Raw genomic sequence first — 21,481 nt, 5'->3', positions numbered from 1 at the left:
ATTTATTTATATTATCATATTAGTCTTTTCCCGAACGGAACGTAATTATTTTAAATTCATAAATTTTAGGTCAAACGGCCATAACGATTATCTCGAAATGTAGATACTTCTAACTGTTCGGTAATTACTCCTTTGACCTTATGCATGATTTATCTTTATTAAGATTTAATAATACATGTTTACGTTGGGAGTATTATTTTATTCATTCTATGGGAACCATTTTCTTGGAAAAATTTTAACCAGAATTTCAACATTAGATTATTAAAATATTAACTCGATGCAATTCTCTTACAAGTAGAAGTAATCATATTTTTATATTAATACCGTAGAGTCTCACTAATCCTCACGTCTTAATAACGTCCAGTAATGCGACACCATCCGTCCGCGCTTCCCTCGCCACTTTCTAAAAGTTGAACTATTTTAAACTATACTAACTATGTAATTAGTTAAATTTAATACATTGCAGTTAAAAAAAAAAAACACGAACACAAATGCATACGTTGTACTTTTTCTTTTATGAAATGTTGTATTTTATTTATTATGAATTTTTGTTTAAATTCTGTAATCCAAACATTCCAATAATCCGATACCCTCTGGCTTTAAATAGTGCCGGATTGGTAAAATTGTACTATATTTGATTTTTTCGTCATTGATTTTGTCGGTAAATGTTCCCAATAGGTAATTTTAGTAGTCATAACATTCCTAGATTTATGAAAAAGAGTTTGACACCGTAAAACATGACGCAATGATAAAAATGCTACACAACGCTAACATTGACGAGAAAGACATAAAAGTTATCCAGAATCTCTATTTTAATTAAAAAGCACGAGTGAGACTGAATAAATCAACCAACACAGAAGAATTTGACATTTTAAGAGGGGTGTGACAGGGGTGTATTTTGTCTCCTATGCTCTTCAATCTCTATGTGGAGAACATTTTTGCAGAGGCACTGGAAGGCTATGAATATGGAATAAAGGTAAACGGGTTCCCGATAAATAACATTACAACAAAACAAAATAAACACCGTAGGAAAAATATATGGCTTGAAGATAAATGATGGAAAAACTAAATGTAGGCAATAAGAAAAAACGCACTTTTAAGAATACAACTGCAAGTAGATAATGCTCCAATCGATCAAGTGAAAACATTTAAATACTTGGGAATGATGATAATTGACTAATGGGAACCTTAACAAGAAATAAAATGCCGTACCGAACAAGCAAGACAAGCTTTTATCAAATTTAAACCGCTACTATGTAACCGCAATCTTTCCTTCAATCTCCACTACAGGATGGTTAAATGTTATGTATGGTCCATATTGTTATACGGCATGAAAACATGGACGTTAAGAGTACATTCCATTAATAAGTTTGAGGCCTTCGAAATGTGGATGTTGCGAAGAGTGCTCCGCATACCATGGACAGATAGGGTGAGGAACGAGGAAGTCTTAAGAAAGACAAATACTGAGAGAGTACTTAATTTGATCAAGGTACGAAAAATTCGGCCATATTCTGAGAGGAAAAAAATACGCAATCCCTCAACTAATCATCCAGGGAAAGATTGAAAGCAAGAGAGGAGTAGGTCGCAAACAAATGTCGTGGCTACGGGACGTAAAGAACTGGACAGGTATAAATAACACTGGCAATTTTTTTCATGCCGCAAAAGACAGACGTCTAGCCTTAAGATAATTCGACAACGCACTATACGTGCACGGCATTATAAGAAGAAGGTAATTTTACCATTGCTGGTTATATCATGGATTGTCCTTATTTTCGTACATGGGTGCGCTAAACCTCTGGTTTTCTTTTGTTTTAACTTTATGTGGAGTATATATATTTTTTTTATTTGACATCAATATGTTCCCATTATTACAATCTAGTCTAAAATACCAATAATCAATTTAATTCTAGCCTAACTTAAGTAACAGAGTCTATTAATACCAAGTTACACTCTTTAGCGTTCTTAGTTTTATTATCTTAGTTTAGTACACCACTTGTACACTTTACACCGCATCCTTTAGTTTAACACTCACTCTGTCAGATCAAGTAGTTTTGTTCGCTTAAGTCGTCTAATCACGTTAGTATTGTCTAAGACTTACGAACCTCTGGATTTATGCTGCTGATGACGCCTTTAAGCTTATTTTTTATTACCTCAGTGACGGTTTTTACATGAAGGTCTTTATGGAGATTATCGTGACGAACATACCAGGGGGCATCGACTATGCCTCGAAGTACTTTGTTCTGAGATATTTGTATGACACTTATATTGATTGCACTGGTACATCTCCATAATTGGATACCGTAACTTCACACCGATTTGAGGACTTGATAGATCAGGAGCTTCTTATATACAGATAAGGTCGAATATAGACTCATTAACCAATACATTTTTTTGTATTTCAACTTTATGCTTTCTTCTTGCTTCTTCTTAACATGTGTTTTTTATCTCAATTTAGCGTTAGTGTCATACCCAGGTATTTAACCGTCTTGACAAAGGAACTGTATGATGGTTGATATATATATATATATATATATATATATATATATATATATATATATATATATATATATATATTGTTATGATGTGTTGTTTGTTTGAATGATGAGCAATGAGTATTTTTAATAATATAGGGTTTTTATCGCGGTTCTCAAAGAATTAGTTTGTAAGTACTTTTTTAAATTATCTTTATTATAACTATTATGAAACACACATATATATCTAACCTAGCCAATGTAAATTTAAAATAAACTATCTTTAAATTGATGTTCTTATAAAACTAATTAAATTCTATAGACAATGTTAAATTTAAAAAAATTATCTTCAAAATTGAAATTGTTATAACACTAACTAAATTATATTAACAAAATTTTGTACCTTTCTTTCACTGAATGCCTAAATGAACTGTTTTCCACTATATATATTCTAATCACCACTGAATGTCTTCGTACTTCGGTTATCCTTGTTTTTGTGAAATTTCTTTTTTCAATTATCAGCTTCTACCAATTTAAGATATATTTTTCTTCACCAGCATTTATATACCACCAAGCAAACCAGCAAACACCATTTATATTTATTCTTCTTTTCAATATACCAATATCCAATTATTATAAGTTGATTTATACTAATCTCCAACCATAATATAATTTAATTTCTTCCAATATACTTTTTTAATCTTCAATAATTATTTGTGTATAATTATAAATGTGCATTAAATCATATGCATAATTTTTAATCTTCATTTAACTCACTATATTAAACAATTGGACTATTTGTACTTGATTCACTGACTCCAACTAACTTTCATATTTCTTCTTAAACTTTTCTGACTGACTTCTTGAAAATTCTGAACAATTTACTTCACTAACTAACTTTCATAATAAACTGGCCTGACTTCTGACTAAAAACTTCCTCTTGAATCCAAATCACGGGTATTTATATCCTTTTGTATATTCCAGAACCATCTGGTAAGAGATCATGTTCTAATTTGTTCCATTACTTTCATATAGATGTTCTCGAAAAAAATATCTGTTCGATCCACCGCCATAATCATTATTTCGAGAATGTTCGACTCTAAACAATGGTCACACTCTCCACTCTGGAGAATTCGTTAATGTTCCATTGATAATTTTGTTGACATTTAGGCTTTTCAGATCAGAATAAACATTCAAATTAGTAACTAACACTCTAATTTAATAAAATACACAATTCAAACAATATATTATTATAACCCCACTTTATATTCCCAATTATGATTAATTTCTATCTGTCAATCACTCCGAGAGTATTTTTGGTTGCCTATGCACATGGCTCACTTACATCTATTTACAACATTAAAATTACTAAAATACAACTTTTTACAATTATTATATGCTAATTTCTTAAAATGCCCTCACATAAATATATTTTTGTAAATTTCTCTAGTATATAACTTATTTAAAATAATCAAATACTTTTTTATATCTAATATTATGTAGTATATAACTTATAAATTATTTTCTATAAACCCCAATTGTCACAATATATATATATATATATATATATATATATATATATATATATATATATATATATATATATATATATATATATATGTGTGTGTGTTCGGAAAGATTTCCGCGGTTAGTAGGTTAGTACAATTAAATCTAGAGCTAAGATTAATACTATTATAAAAATTAATATTAAACTCACCAGTCTTCCGGGTTGAACCGCGTCCATATCCATTGGGCCGAGCTTTCGACATCCTATCTGATGTCTTCTTCAGGGTTTCCGAGGTCTCAGTCTCCCGATCCCCCAGACACTACTACACTCACTAGTCACATCACTACTAATGTAGTGAAGTAGTGTAGTACTGTATATATATATATATATATATATATATATATATATATATATATATATATATATATATGTATATATATATATATATATATATATATATATATATTAAACCTAGAGCTAAGATTAATACTATTATAAAAATTACTATTAAACTCACCAGTCTTCAGGGTTGAACCGCGTCTTCTTCAGGGCTTCTTACACTACCTATCATATCACAAACATTCAATGACAATTAACCTATTAAAACAAATGAAGGTCAGGGTGATGAAAATTTCAGATACAAATTTCCACAAAAAGAACCTCAAACTTTTACACAACCTGTTACAACTCTTACCCCAATGATTTAGTTAAGAAAATCCTTTATGACACCCCTTTATCCCTTCCTCAGAATATATTAGATAAATTAAACAACATTAATACAAATGTCCAAGGGGGAGTAGGTTATGCCGAGCAAATAGACACCAACATCCAAGAAATAAGAGAAAATGTTGAACAGAACACATCCAATGAACCAATTACAGAATACACAATGATTTCTCTACCTTATATCAAGGAGCTCACACCCAGACTAGCAAGGGTACTAAATTCTTTTTAAAATTTCAAAATTGCAAATAAAACGGTATTTTTAATAAAAAGCCTTCACACAAAAGTAAAAGACAAAACACCTAAGGAGCAAATGTCACATGTAGTCTACAGCATTCCATGCAAAAACTGCAACAAAAAATACATAGACCACACAGAAAAAAAATACATACGCATCTAAAAAATCGCATAATTTCACATAAAAGCGACTGCCGATTGCATCATGACCGTTGCTCATTAGCGCTTTATGTAGTAAATGAAGGACACCAGATGGACTTTGAGTCAGTAGAGGTTCTAGAAAGGGAAACCAATTACAAAAAACGTCTTTTCCTATAAATGGCTTGTATAGCAAAAACAGAACAACAAAAATAAAAAAACAGACATCCACCACCTCAGTGAAATTTACTCCTTTCTTTTAACAGTAGACAAATAGCATATGAAATTCAATAATTCAACAGATTCCTTTTTAGAATAAGATTATTACATTACCATATTATCAAATAGTTTAACAATAGACTCTTAAGTAAAAATCATACAGCACATTCAATTATAATAATCAACTTTTCTTTTCAAAAAAATTTAAATAGGACATCATTCTATACTACTCTTTAACCACCTTTACATAATAACTAGGTCTTGGAATTAACCAAGATCTGATTACTCTTGTTAAAGTGATCTTCAATCACTTTAACAATTTCACTTTTTAAATAGCTCCAAATTCAGATTCCAATCGAATACAGGTGCAGACACCTAATGAAGGCAAAGACCACTAAAATCTCCATTCTACTTTGACCATTAAGGAAAGAAGAAGATTTTAGAGGTTGGAGTTTTCAAACCTGCAAATCAACCACATTGTCGGCTTTACATGACATAAAGTTCAGGTTAACAATTAAATAAAAAAAGATGTAAAACTCTCTAGAGATGACTTTCTGTCCAATACATAACAGTAATAATTATGCGTTGTCTTTGTACCAGTATTTGTAAATTTCCAATACATGTATTTTGTGAAAAAAACTTATATAATTTTTTACAAAATTTTTATAACTTTTACCAGCTTTCTTTACGGCGATAATCTCAAATCGTAAGTAACTTAGTTAAATAGACTGTCAAATGTTCATGTATAACTATTTGTAGCTCATCTCTGATGATGTCGATGACTATCGACGATATATTGAAATAATAATGGAACAAGAGTACACTTAGCCTATTCTTTCAGTTGTGTTTACTCAAAGAGTCTCAAAGTTTATTTTCTAACTTAATCAGTTGATTAACACTACTTATATATATATATATATATATATATATATATATATATATATATATATATATATATATATATATATATATATATATAATAACACTTTACTATATATATTAACACTACTTTATATATATATATATATATATATATATATATATATATATAGAAAATCAATTAAAAATATATACCTATGTATATAAATTAAGATAAAAAGTCCTTATGCAAAGATGCAGTTTGTTATTATTTATCAAATAAAGTCAATTTGATTCTTAAAATTTTCCTTTTCGCCCACCTTGTTCAGCCGGCTATGAAAAAAGTTGAGGTTATGTTGGTTATTATTTAACTAAATTCAGTGTATTGGTTTTTATGCTAATTAGTTTTATCTGGTTTATGTATTTATTGGATGCAAATATTACTATTTATACAAGAAAATAACGGCTCTCTTACCAGTAAAAACGATCCCAATCTTCGAAATACCACACCGTTTCACGAAAACGTTACTTGTTTTTTTTTTTAGTACAACGTTCGAAATTTATTTATTTGTTTTTACGAGTAAAATTCAATAGCTTTATCGAGAGTACTTAACAAAACAGTTATATGACGCCATAGGCGTCGGTAAATACAAAAATTATCTTATGAAAGTAAATTTTTCGAGAGAGATAAAATTTTTAAAAATAATTGCATTATCATGTTCATGTTCATATTCTTCCTCTTTATAGTATATCGATACTGAAAGTTTACAACGTTCTATAAAATATTAAAATCTGAAATTTTCTTAACTTTTTCAAATTATTATTAGTTTTTCATTAGTCCGTTTTAGAAAATCAGTTTACTTTAACTTAATGAAGAAATCTTCGACATTTATAGAATAATTTATTTATAAATTGACATAGGAAGTAGGATACCAATCAGTATTCACAACATTAATAACATAGATCATGGATGAAATTATAAAAAAGCAAGAACTAAAAAAGGATTCCAAATGGGAGAAAAACAACTTAAAATAATGCGCAGGCGACGCAATATTAATCTCTCAAAGTAAAGATGATTTACACCTGCACCAATTTAATATAGTCGCCAGAAAATGTAACATCTTAATTTCACCAAAAAGATAAAATGCATGGTTATAATTGAAAATCTACTAAGATGTGAATTAGAGCTAAAGGGTAAGATAATAGAACAAGTGATGGAGTTTAAATATCTAGGCATCAAACTATCTAACTACGGAAAGCTGGAAACAGAAGTGAAAGATCAAGTGGACAAAGCAAATAGAGCCGCAGGCTGCCTAAATGAAACAATATTGAGAAATAAAAATATAGGGAAAGAAATGAAAGGCAGATTTTACACAACAGTCATCAGACCAATAATGACATACGCGGCCGAAACACGACCTGACAGAGAGAGAACAAATGACAACAAAACAACAAATAAAGTAGTAAAGACGGCGACAGACGGTTCTCCAATAGGAAGACAATTAGTGACAAGACCACGAAAACGATGGAACGACAACTTACTGGAGGCACATAAAGAGCCACGTCTACACAAAAAGAAGAATAAAAGAAAGACAACAATAAATAAACAAACTCACATCAAAGACGTAAATTTAATAAGGATAATAATAAAGAGAAAAGCAGAAAAAGAAAGAAATCGTGAGTTTAAGAGATAATATTGATAGATTATGACTGCGGCGACGTATCTGAGGTTTAATTTGCAAAGAACTATTTCCGAGATTCGAAGTTCCGAAACCAAAAAAAGATCTTATTTATGTAAAATTTAGAAATACCAAGGTTATGTGATATTGAGCTTGTGTTTGACAAGTCACATAATTTGATTGCTCGAAAGGGATGGCGTGGTATGAAGGATGTGCGTGTTTTGATTAATGAAAGGGAGAAGAAGGAATTGAAGTGATGCTTTGCCCGGGAAAAGGAAGATTACTGTGATTTAAACGTCGAAAAAAGCAAGTTTTTTTGTGATCCATATCCTACCATGAAAGTTAGCAGAGAAAATTCTTGTCAAATGATAATTGTGAAAGGTTTTTTGTGTCTGTGGAACTAGCTCCAAAGATTGGTAGCAGTGGACAACGAAAGTACATCCTGTAATAAACAAACAAGTGTATAGTATATTTGGTACTAGTCGATTAAGTGAAAATCCTTTCGATTAGAAAGAAATTGGGTTCCTGTGAGATAGGAGTTTAGTCCAGGAGCTTTTGGAGAGACTGTTGCAGCGATAGCGTGTGCGAGAGACGTTGATAAGCAGAGGAGATAGCAGGAGTGTGTAGAGCAACTGAGATTACGAGCCAAAGGTGGACAGATCACAGTCGTAAGAAGAAAAGGAGCCAGTAGAGAATTCTTGGAAATAAAAGGTTAGTTTGCGATATAATCAACAAAGACTTTTAATCACGATCATAACTAGGTCAATATTAATTTGGTTTTTTAATATTTTATTCAGTGATTTCATTTCACAATAAATATAATCTTTTAATTCAGATATAAAAGAAGTTAAAAGAAGGATGTATGTATGTACAGCGTTAACAGGCCTTTTAGGCCCATTGCTGGATGGATAATTTCCATCGTTTTCTATTCTTAGCTAACAGCTTCCAATCTCTGATTCCCATCTCTCTGACATCTTCCATCATTGCATCTCTCCATTTCTTTCTTGGTCTTCCTCTCTTTTTTTTGCCCTCAGGTACTCTCCAAGCAATATTCTTGACTAGTCTATTACCTTGCATTCTTTCTAGATGGCCGAGCCATTCTAGTCTACGTTTTTTCACCACATTTGTTATTGTAGGGTTAGCATACAACTGATACACTTCTGCATTAGTTCGTCTTCTCCATTCTCCTTCTACTACTTTTCCACCAAATATTCTGCGAAGTATCTTTCTTTCCCATGCTTCCAATGTGTTCTGTACGGTTTTGTTCATAGTCCATGTCTCGGCAGCGTATAGCATTGTGGGTCTAATTATAGTTTTGTATACTCTTATTTTTGTATTACGAGATATATCTTTGGCCTTAATTATTTTGCTCATGGCTCCAGCACACCTGTTGCTCTTGGTCAGTCTCAGGTTGATTTCAGTTTCTTTTTTACATGTCTGATCAATAAGAGTACCTAAGTACATATATTCATCCACCTTCTCGAATTCTACAACTGATCCATTCTCCACCTCCAATTTAAAGGATCCCCTGGTGCTTATTCCTTTTTTGCTCGAGATCTCCATGTACTTCGATTTATTAATATTAACTTTCAGTCCCATTTTAGAGCTTTCCCGAATCAGTCTTTTTGTTATATTTGATAGTTCTTTTCCATTTCTTGCAATGAGAACCACATCATCAGCGTATGCTAAGCATTGGTGCTCCTTGTATAAAATAGTACCGGACCTATTTATCCCACTAATCCTTACAATTTTTTCTAGAACTATATTGAATAGCAATGTAGATAACGGGTCTCCTTGGCGAACACCTTTTTTCACTTCGAATTCTTCTGAGACTGTACCGTTGCATCTCACAGCACAAATGGTTTGTCTAATTGTCATTTTTACCAATCTTATTATTTTTTCTGGCACTTGGAATTTTTTTAGTGTTTCTATTAACTTGTTTCTGTTTATTGTATCGTAGGCAGCTTTGTAATCAATAAAAAGTACTTGTGCTGAAATGTTGTATTCATAGCAATTGGTCAGGATTTGTTTTAGCATAAAAATTTGATCGGTTGTTGATCTTCCTTTCCGAAATCCTCCCTGGTATTCTCCTAGATTCTTCTCTATATATATTTCTAATCGTTTTTTAATTAGTATGGCGAGTACTTTATACATTACTTCTAATAAGGATATTCCTCTATAGTTTGTGCATTCAGTTCTATCTCCCTTTTTGTGTATAGGAATTATAATCGACTTATTCCATTCTTGAGGCATTTCTTCGGCATCCCATACTTCTAGTATTAGCTCACTAAGTTTGTTTATTAAGACCTCTCCTCCATATTTTATGTTCTCTGCCACAATGCCGCTCTCCCCGGGACTTTTTTGGTTTTTCATATCATTTATTATTTCTTCAATTTCTTCTCTTGTGGGCTTTGGTATGTCTTCTATTACTATTTGAGGTCTAGGAACATAACAATTTTCTTCAGTAGTCACTTCGTCATTTAGTATCTCTTCGAAATATTCTTTCCACCTTTCACATATTTGGTCTTCATCCACTATCAGGTTTCCTTGCTTATCTTTTACATTCATCGTTCTTCCCTGGTACCCAGTTTTAATGTATTTTACTTCTTTATAAAAATTTTTTATTTCATTTTTCTTGTAATTTTCTTCAATGCGCTTAATTTTATTCTCCATATACTTTCGTTTCCGCTCCCTTAGGATTCTCTTTACTTTTTTTCGTTGTACGGCATACCTTTCTAGGTCGTCTTGTTTTTGCGAACGTAAACTTTTTAATCTCAAATCTGATCTTTTTTTTAACTCTGTTCTGCATTCGTCATTGAACCAGTGGTTTTTTCTAAATCTTTTTGCTCTTGGTATGTTCTTCGACGTAGCTTCCTTTATAGTGTTTGTCATTTTCAAGAACTTTTGTTGTATGTTACTCACAGTAGTACTATCTTTTTTAGCGTAGGTTTCTTGTATATCCTTTTGATAGTCCTGCTTTACCTCAAATTTTCGCAGTTTTTCAAAGTTAAATTTACGTTGCACTTTCTTTTCCCGTTTATGCCTTTTAATTATTGCTTCTCTCATATTAATTCTAACCAAAAAATGATCTGAGTCTACGTCAGCCCCTCTGCACGTTTTCACATTTGTTATTAAATTCGCAAACTTCTCTTGTATTAAGATGTGGTCTATTTGATTAGTTCCATTTGAGTTAAAAGAAGTAATGTTTCTTAAAAGAAAATTCTTGATTTAATTTAAAAAAGAAAACACAAAGAAGAGATTTTTTATTTGAATACAAGTCCAAACAATTATTAATAATTTGTATAGGGATTTTAATGAATTTGTAATTTTAATTATACGGATTAGCGCATATATAATATATGATTTTGATTAAGTGTAAAATTGTCTGACTTTAATATTTTTTTTATTCTTTTTTAATAAATTATTGAAGTTTAGTATCACAAAATTATTTGATTTCATTTATTTTCCTATTGTCCATCCTTTCCTCAAAGGCAACTGCTTAAAGAATACTTTGAAGCTACTTATAATTAACGACAAAAGGAGCACTGAGATCAATTTTAATTAAAATGAATTTATTAATTTCTTGCAAAATTAAGCCTGTCATATTAAATCAATTAAACATATAAGGTTCAAATTTGCAAATTTTAATAATATATATATATATATATATATATATATATATATATATATACATATATATATATATATATATATATATATATATATATATATATATATATATATATATATATGTGTGTGTGTGTGAGAGAGAGAGATGGCATTAGACAAAAAATCTTTTTGCCACAGAAATATATATATATATATATATATATATATATATATACCTATGTAACTCTTTGTGAAAACCAATTAAATAAAAGGGAATTCTTAGAATTGGTATGCATAAATAAATATCAATGCGTTAATAAAAAAACTGATATTGATAAACTAAGCAATATCTATAATTACATTCTGTCTTACAAAAATTAATACTATAATTTTCTAATATTAGATTTTCTGACTATAAATACTATAATTTCAAAAAATTTAAATATTCATATTTGGCGCCACTTTGTACGTAACCATAATAACAATCAAGAGCTAGTTATCAACAACAAAAAATATAATAAACAGAAACGAGTGTCTTTCTGACATAAATCAAACATCAACATAATCAATATCATAATGAATTTGTACAAAATTAAATAAAATTAAAATATTGTACTTACATAACTAGATAATTTTAATAATTTAAGTTTTATTGTTTTGTAAATTTGAAAATTTAATGGATTAACCTCATGTTGTAAGTTTTTATACTAGTTTTATACAATGCTATTTAATTTTAATTTCATTGTATTTACTGATACCATATTTTAGCATATCCTGAAGAAGCAAATAAATTTTGCGAAAGCTAGATAAAGAACAAAGAGTTTCACTTTCCTGCCCTATTAATGACTGCAACCCCAAAATAAAACTTTATATTATATATATATATATATATATATATATATATATATATATATATATATATATATATATATATATATATATATATATATATATATATATATGTATATATATATACAGAGGTATATAAAAATTTATTATAAACAATTTTCTTCTTCACCTTATTAAAGTAACTTATTAAAGCACTACACACATCTGTAGTTATTAGCATTATCATAAAAAACTTTTCCATTATAATCTCACATTCAATTTAACGGTATTCTGCGTGTCTCGATATTCCAAGTTAATTCTATGTTTTGATGTTCTCCCATAGTAGCGTTGACTTGTTTCCTGAAAATATATATTTTTTCTCTGGTAATAAAATTGATGAACTGATGTGGTCTTTATTACAAGTTAACGTAATGCGTTTTTTATATTCTGAAAAAGATTATGTTTTAATGTTATTCATTACGACTCTATTATGAATGCAGACATTGTCTTTAGTCAACCCGTACGTCCTTCCTGTGTGATTTCAATTAATATACATTATGAAATATTTTACTTTTGTAAGATACTTTTATTAAGTTTTGTTATTTAATAAATATTCACATCTCGTTATTAGATAAATATAACTTATTCATAAATTTATATTTAGATAATTTTGACTTATTTATAAACTACTCTTCCAAGTCATAATAGACGTGTTGAGGTTGACCTCCTAAAATTTAATAATATATTTTTAAGAATAAACTGCAATTATTGTAATTAAGATTACATATAATAATTGAAGTTAAATATTATGTTTATATAAGGATAAGCCACAACTGATTGTATTGAAAAATTACGTTTTTAAATAACATTTGGTTTTTAACAAAGGAATTATTTTTAAAAAATTACTAAAAATAGTTAAACCAACAAATAGTTGTTCTTTGTTGGTTATGTTTTTCAAAATTGATGATTGTCTTACTTGGCTTCTTATAGGCAATAGCCTTCTTTTGGTTGACAAAAATCTGAGGGTTATGTTTTTACCCTCAGATTATCAAATTCCGACTGTTTTGTGTATTTTATTGTTTATTTATTTTTATTAGTGTGTTTAACGTGAATTATTTGTTTGTGTATTGTGCATGGACGTATAAATAAAGATTTATACGTCCATGGTATTGTGTATTTATTCATACGTCCTTATTTATACGTCTTTATTTATACGTCCATGGTATTGTGTATTGCATAGGTATTGCAGATGATGCCTGCGATTTCCTTTAATCCGCTATGATTGGTTCGTGTTGTCGACTTATTCTTTTAGTATTGGCAACCAAAGCTTGCTACATTTTGCTGATGAGTTTGCCACACATTTTTCGTTAAGTAGGATAAGAGGATTCTTTAATGTTTCTGTTTTTTATGTCAGTATTATTGATACATATTTTCATTGTACTATGTGCTCGTTACCCCGGTATGTTTGCGTAACTGAAATTTGTCGAAGTCTCTGTTCTTGGTGTATGTTTCGTGCTCCTTTATCCTGACACTTAGTGGTCTTGCTGTTTCTCCCATACAGAAATTGTTGCATTCACAGGATATTTTGTAGATGCAGTTTTTTGATCTTTCTTGTGTGTTGTTGGGATTGATTTGTTGTAATATACTTATTTTCTATTCTTTTAAATTTTTTTAATAAGCCGATTACATATGCTATTTAGGTCCTATAGTTGTATGTATTTAAATATTCACTTACATATAATATATATCATTTACATATAATAATTATTCTAATAAATTTACGGTTTTCTCCTGAAGAAGTCACAAAATCGTGACGAAATATTGAGACATAGAACAAATAGAGTTTTATTTCCTACAGACCGATTGCTGATACTCTAAATCAATATATATATATATATATATATATATATATATATATATATACATCCTACTATCATTTTCGCATCGATACATTATGCTTTTACCATCAATTTAGCATCGTCTTGCAAAGTAGCATCTGTATATCGACGCTACTTTACAAGACCTTAATAACTGTTTTCCCGTACTTGTTACAAGAATTTTAACCATCTCATTGATTAGAGTCTTGATACCGTGTTGGTATTTTAAAATATCCGCTTTCTCTTTTTATCCCTTACTGAGTTATATAAGTTTATTCCAGAAAATGTTTGAGTCTAAAATGATGGTACAGTGAAAATATTATATATATTTAGTTCAGGGTTTTACCGTTTACTCGCTGCCATTATATACATGAAAATGTATATCCCACTTTCATTATCAATCATTTTAGCATCAGAAATTTGGCATCGTTGTTGAATATAATATTACCCACGACGAAATAGTAAATTTAAGAATATATATATATATTTTTTTCATCTACAAATCATTCTGGCATCATGTTTGGTTAAAACTAACGGGTTATGATATATTGCAACTACCTATTGTATCTTCGCTCCAATTCGTCCAGTCGCGACGTACAGCATCTCAAATGATAGGATTTAACCAATAAAATACAATAAGACAGAAAAATCAAATATAGCAGCATGTCAAAAAGGCCTTAATTATATATCTTCGTTTCTATAAGTCCAATCGTGACGTACAGTATCTCAAATGACAGGATTTAACCAATCAAAAACAATGAAATAAAAAAATTATATACAGCAACATGTCCAAAGGGCCGTAGTCACGTATCTTCGGTCCTATTAGTCCAATCGTGACGTATAGTACCTCTAATGATAGGATTTAACATAAATAATACAATGGGGTAGAAAAATCGAATGCAGAACAATGTCAAAAGGGCCTTAGTTGTGTATCTTTAGTTCTATTAGTCCAATCATGACGTGCAGTACCTCAAATGAAAGGATTTGACAAATAAAATACAATGAGGTATAAAAATTTAATGGAGTAGCATGTCAAAATGGCCTTAGTTATGTATGTTCGGTCCTATTAGTCCAATCGTGACGTACGATACCTCAAATGATAGCACTTAACCAATAGAATACAATGACATAGAAATCAAATACAGCATTACGTCAAAAGGGCCTTAGTTACGTATCTTTGTTTTTAGTGGCCCAATCGTGACGTACAGTACCTCAAATGATAGGATTTAACCAATCGAATACAATAAGATAGAAAAATAAAATACATCAGCTTGTCAAAAGGGCCTTAGTTATGTATCTGCGGTCCTATTAGTCCAATCATGACGTTTCGTACCTTAAATGATAGAATTTAACTAATATAATACAATGAGATATAAAAATTAAATAGAGTAGCTTGGCAAAAGGGCCTTAGTTATGTATCTTCGATCCTATTAGTCCAATCGTGACGTAAAGTACCTCAAATGGTACCATTTAACTAATAGAATACTACGACGTACAAATCAAATACATCAACACTAAAAGGACTATAGGTATATATCTTTGCTCCTATATATGTTATGTCAAAAGAGGCTTAGTTGCGTAAACGAATTAACGCACAGAAGTGTGTGGCATATTACGTGACAGGATTATTAGCGAATACCATACGATTATGTCATACATCTCTTTGCATACGTCCACTTTTAGTTAACTACTTAGTATGTATTCAGTACTTTGCTTTACGGTTGTTGAGGCATTAACTCTTAAACAGAAGAATGTTAAAAATCTTGAAAGCTTTGAGATGTGGTGCTACCGCCGTATACTAAAAATAAGTCGGGTGGATAAAATTACAAATGAAGAGGTAATACGCAGAATAAATAACGATCCAGAAGTTATACTGAATATAAAAAAGAGAAAACTTGAATAGTTTGGCCACCTGATGAGAGGACAAAAGTACACATTCCTACAAAATATAATGCATGGAAAAATCCAAGGACGCAGAAATCCAGGCCATAGAAGAATGTCCTGGATGAGAAATTTAAGAGAGTGGTTTGGCTGTACCACTAACGAATTATTCAAAACAGCAGTAAATAAAATTAGAATCGCCCTAATGATATCCAATCTCCGATAGCAGAGGCACTCAAACAAGAAGATATGATAAACTCGAAAAATCTCCAACGTTCACTGTTAGACATATGCCTCCCGTTCAGTATACACATTTACTGCTCCTTGACGCTGTGACGAGAATGAGATAGGATTTAACAAATAGAATGACAGAAAACTAAAAAAGACAATGTGTCAAACGTGGAATGCGTCGCAGAACGTGAAATATTAGCGTAAAATTATATGATGCCATAGACGGTTCTTTAATACCCAGCAAACTCGCTTTGTAAAGTTACATAGCAGGGATCTGTGCGAGAAAAAGTCGATCATTCGTTTTATAACCCAAAGGGGACCATAAAATATTCAACGTTAAAATTTGACATAATGTAACGGTATGACAAATCTTTTTTCTCCCGCATGTGCTTGCCTGTGTACCTATACAAGGGAAGTCGTGCATAACCTTTAAGTTGCATATGGATTACATGCAATAAAACATAAATGCACATAAAACTGCAACAACAAGTATGTTGACGACTTGGGTTAGTATATACAGTGCATTCCGTACGTTTTTTAAACATGGTTAGGAAATTGTTGACTGGAGGCTATTAAAGATGTTCTTAAAATAATTGCGGGTCACCGCCTTTTCTGTAAATGGAGTGAATATTGTTATCGATTTAATTTTTTTCTTCAGTTGAATAATTCCTGCTGGTATTTGGTCTAAGCTTACTTCTTTTTCTCATTCAAACTGTTTCATAGCTAATTTTACTTCCTCTTTATAGTGCCCTGTTCACCTGTTTTGGTAATTTCGGACTATTTCATCTCTTATAACATAAAACAGTTGTTTCAGATATCTTTATCGCGTTTCCTTTTTTTTATGGATGAATATGCTGCCGTTTTCATCTCCTACTATTTCATATGGAGCTACACGATTAACAATTCCAAATCAAGAAAAGACAAATAACACTCCGAATTATATTATACAACTAATAGTCGAAAAATAAAGAGCAAGAGGTAGATAATCAGACAATTAAGATGAGCGCTACATGATGTACGCAATGCCACATTTGAACACTACATAAGTACATTGTCTAAAGAAGATCATTTACTATGGATAGCAACAAAACACTTAAAGAGACCTATTAATCAATCAACATAGAAATCAATACAACACACCAATTAAGAAAGATGACGTTAGTTGAGGGAGATCAGACCAGGAAAAAATGTCAACATTTTCAGAATACCAGATAATAATAATCAAGCAATAGAACACTGAAAACTTTTGTTTTTAACTGTACGCCCGTGAATGACTTATTATTTTTTAAATAACACTTTATATTGCACTTTTTTATTGTATTTTTTTCATCTTTCAAGATAATTCTTATAGGAATATATTTATTTATAACATAGGGTCTTATGGGAACAAGAGTTGCAGTAAAAGATTTTTCTAAATATAGAATGTAAACCATATTTCCAATATATTTGTGAAAAAGAACCAGTTTATAATATTCCGGACGACGTAATAAAACCTTATTTTAGACTATTGGTCGATGAATTAAAATCATTGTTCAAGAAACGAATTATTCATGTGCAGACGTTTTACTATAAAAACATGTAAAACCAAAATCTCGATTAAAAAAATTGCAACCAGTTACTCACGATGAAACTTAACCCCATTATTGATTTTACAAGTAATAAAATGGGTCGACAAAAGACCAGTTTTAATCCTTACAACATTTAAACATAATAGTTATATCTTGGTTTAATCAGATGAAAAGAAAAATTATACACCAGTACTAAAACCACAAACTATTCTCGATTATAACTTGGTGAAAAAGAGTGTTGATTTTAGTGATTAAGTGGCTTCTTACCAAAGCCCAATACGCAAAATTCTGAAGTGGTACCGAAAAGTGGCAGTGGAATTAATATTTAATACCGCATTTAATACAGCAGTAGTAAATGCTTAGTTGCTAAATAATAGAAAACGTAAAAAAGCGACAACCTATCCTTGAGTTCAGACTGGAGTTCGCGAAGGCATTTGCAAATAAAGAAATGTTGTAACCCTCACGAACAGTTACACCCAAAAATACCATCTCAGGCAAAGCGATGTAGATAATACAAAGAGAAGAAAGTGTACAAGATGTTACAAAGTTTTAAGAAGAAGCATGACGAGTAGAAAGGACGATAGAAAAGTTAAAAAAGTTAAAACATACTCTGAAGAATGTGATGGCAAAACTGGAATATGTCTAGTGTGCTTCAATGGAGCACATTAAAAAACAATTTTACTTATACAGGAACTATTATTGAGTAAAAACGTATTATACCTCAAGTGGCCTTATAGTATTGGAAGTCGTAAGTTGATAGTTTTAGTAGAACATTTTAATTGTTAATTACCTCCGTAAAAGTGAGTTATAGTATTTATAAAAAGATGGATGTAAATAATATGCCTTCGACATCTAAAAAAGCTAAATGTGAATATAAACATAGATTGACCACTGCTGAATTACAATCATTGTTAGAAGCATCTGGCGAGGACGATGTAGATTAAATGAATGGTGGAAGTGACTCTGATTGACTCTGACGAAATATTTGCACAAAGTCGTTCAGAAAAATCGAGGATTGCGTTTTGGAAAGAAACAACACAAACAGAATTTAAGACTTTTCTCGGACTTATGTTCCATATGGGGACAATTAAGATGAACCGTCTGAATGACTACTAAAAAAGTATGGGTAACTTCTATAATAGTGTTGACTTGACTAGATAATTGCTCATAGCCCATATTAAGAAATAAGCGAATAGATAATCCTCACTTGTCAAAGAAACTGAAAAAACGTGAAGTGGTCTAAAAACTAAAAAGTCCCCTATTCAAACTGGTTCTTAATAAAAAATTTAATAATATGTTAAAGTTTTTTTAATATACCCTAAAACTAAAAGCGAAAAGAATCGATTGCAAGTTACAAAATACTTGTAGAGTCATACTGTTTGGACAAGTACAGTTGTTTAAATAATCGCTTTCTGTCATAAACAAATTGAATAAATTGTAAAATATTTTTTGATCTGCTTGATATTTAGCACACTTTAATAACTCATCAATTGCCATAATTGCCTGTCGTTAGGCCAAAAACAAAGTTATTAACATTATTTATAAATTACTACAAACATAATATCATAGAGTTTACGGTTTTTTGGAATTGTATCAATTATTTATGTATTTAAATTTGGTATTTCTCTACATAAAAAACTTTTTATGGTCTACAACTATTATTTGAATTATTTTTCTTTAGAATGTATACAAAACGTTTTATAAGCAAAAAATTATTTTTTTTTGCCTTTTAAGATTGTTTAAAAAAACAAAGCAAAATCAACTGTACGTCTTTACAGCCTCTTTTTCGTCAGCTACCCCTCATACTATTTAGAATTTAAATTTCTGTATAAGATTTTTTTAAATTATTTAGCGAGGTTCCGTGAACTACTTTCTTATGGCATGGTCAAAGTCAAATATTATTTTTTTATGTGATTAAGCCACAATTATTGGTCGTTATTGAGATGAAAATTACATTTTTAATTAACTAATATTTAACGTTTTGATTTCCACTATTATTTTACAATAGCTTTGTTTATTGTACTAATTATGTAAACATGTGTATACACATTTTGTACAGAAAAACGTTATTTGAGAACGATTTCCGGAATGGAAATCAAAATTTCAAACATTATCACAATCACAACCAATAATAAAGGGCTTAATTCCATAAAACCATAATATTTATCTCAAACTATTCATCGATAGCTTCGACTAAACAGGTTGTAAATTAAAATTTATGTAAAATATTCCCCTACACGATTCTCTGGGCAAAAATATCTAGGTTAAATAAATATAACATCTAAACGAAGAAAAAAACCTGTTGAGACTGCAACTTGTGAGCAGGTAGTTTCAATGTCGTCATTCGAACTTGACCCAAACAACCGATCGATATTTAGGTATCTAAAATATTATTTTAAGGATTAATACCGGCAACATCTACTGGCTCTAAAATGATGCCAAATACAGTGATTTTACCGCTCGATGTTAAAACGTAGGTTTGATGTAAAAATTAAATATATAAAAAAAATCGGAATATTAAAAAACCGACAACAGTGCCAAGCCTACAAAGGTACCCTAAACGAACATACACAATTTATAAATAGAAAATGATAGCAATTCTTGGTGATGCTAAATTACTGCAACGTGAAAAGAGTTCTAAAAGATAGCGGGATGTATATATATATATATATATATATATATATATATATATATATATATATATATATATATATATATATATATATATATATATATATATATATATATATATATATATATATATATATATATATATATATATATATATATATATTGTGACGATTGGGGTTTATAGAAAATAATTTATAAGTTATATACTAGAGAATTTAATAAAAATATATTTATGTGAGGGCATTTTAAGAAATTAGCATATAATAATTGTAAAAAGTTGTATTTTAATATTGTAAATATATATAAGTGAGCCATGTGCATAGGCAACCAAAAATACTCTCGGAGTAATTTGACAGATAGAAATTAATCATAAGGGAATATAAAGTGGGGTTATATAATATATTGTTTGAAATGTGTATTTTATTAAATTAGAGTGTTAGTTACTAATTTAATTATATATTCTGATCTGAAAAGCCTAAATGTAAACAAAATTATTAATAGAAAAGAATGGAATTCTCTGGATCTCCGGAGATGGCCATGTTTGCGAAATGGTTTGTTCCAGAAAATTCAGACAAGTATTTGATAGAACAAATTGGAACATGATATATTACGAGATGGTTCTAGAAATCCAAAAACATATAAATACCCGTGATTTGGATTCAAGATGGCAGTTTTTGAAAGTTTTTAGTCAGAAAAGTTTTAGATAGTGCAGTCAGAAGAGTTTTAAGAGTTTTTGGCAGTTTTTAGTCAGAAGTCAGGCCAGTTTATTATGAAAGTTAGTTGGAGATAGTCCAATTGTTTAATATAGTGAGTTAAATGAAGATTAAAAATTATGCATATAATTTAATGCACATTTATAATTATACACAAATAATTATTGAAGATTAAAAAAAGTATATTGGAAGAAATTAAATTATATTATGGTTGGAGATTAGTATAAATCAACTTATAATAAGTGGATATTGGTATATTGAAAAGAAGAATAAATATAAATGCTGTTTGCTGGTTTGGTTGGTGGTGTATA

The 21,481-nt window shown here is 29.9% G+C and overlaps 2 protein-coding genes across 4 annotated transcripts in view; one reads left to right on the top strand and one right to left on the bottom strand.

The window, feature by feature from the left end:
- LOC140447610 (probable 3',5'-cyclic phosphodiesterase pde-5) overlaps window positions 1-6,766 on the bottom strand; it is a 296,700-nt gene extending 289,934 nt beyond the window's left edge. The window contains exon 1 of the mRNA XM_072540362.1: window positions 6,629-6,766. The gene's annotated coding sequence lies outside the window, so the exon portion shown is untranslated. The remainder of the gene's footprint in view (window positions 1-6,628) is intronic.
- Window positions 1-21,481, top strand: part of Mgat4a (alpha-1,3-mannosyl-glycoprotein 4-beta-N-acetylglucosaminyltransferase a) — a 225,010-nt gene that overhangs the window by 71,085 nt on the left and 132,444 nt on the right. Inside the window, exon 1 of one of the 3 annotated variants that reach the window (XM_072540366.1) lies at window positions 8,031-8,543. The exons of the other annotated variants lie outside the window; for them this stretch is intronic. The gene's annotated coding sequence lies outside the window, so the exon portion shown is untranslated. Of the gene's footprint in view, window positions 1-8,030; window positions 8,544-21,481 lie in introns of those variants that run through there. 3 annotated transcript variants of the gene reach the window in all.

Source organism: Diabrotica undecimpunctata, chromosome 8, assembly GCF_040954645.1.
Source record: "Diabrotica undecimpunctata isolate CICGRU chromosome 8, icDiaUnde3, whole genome shotgun sequence".
NCBI lineage: Eukaryota > Metazoa > Arthropoda > Insecta > Coleoptera > Chrysomelidae > Diabrotica > Diabrotica undecimpunctata.
The sequence above is the reverse complement of the archived record's forward strand: the minus strand, read 5'-3'. Positions and strand labels throughout refer to the sequence as shown.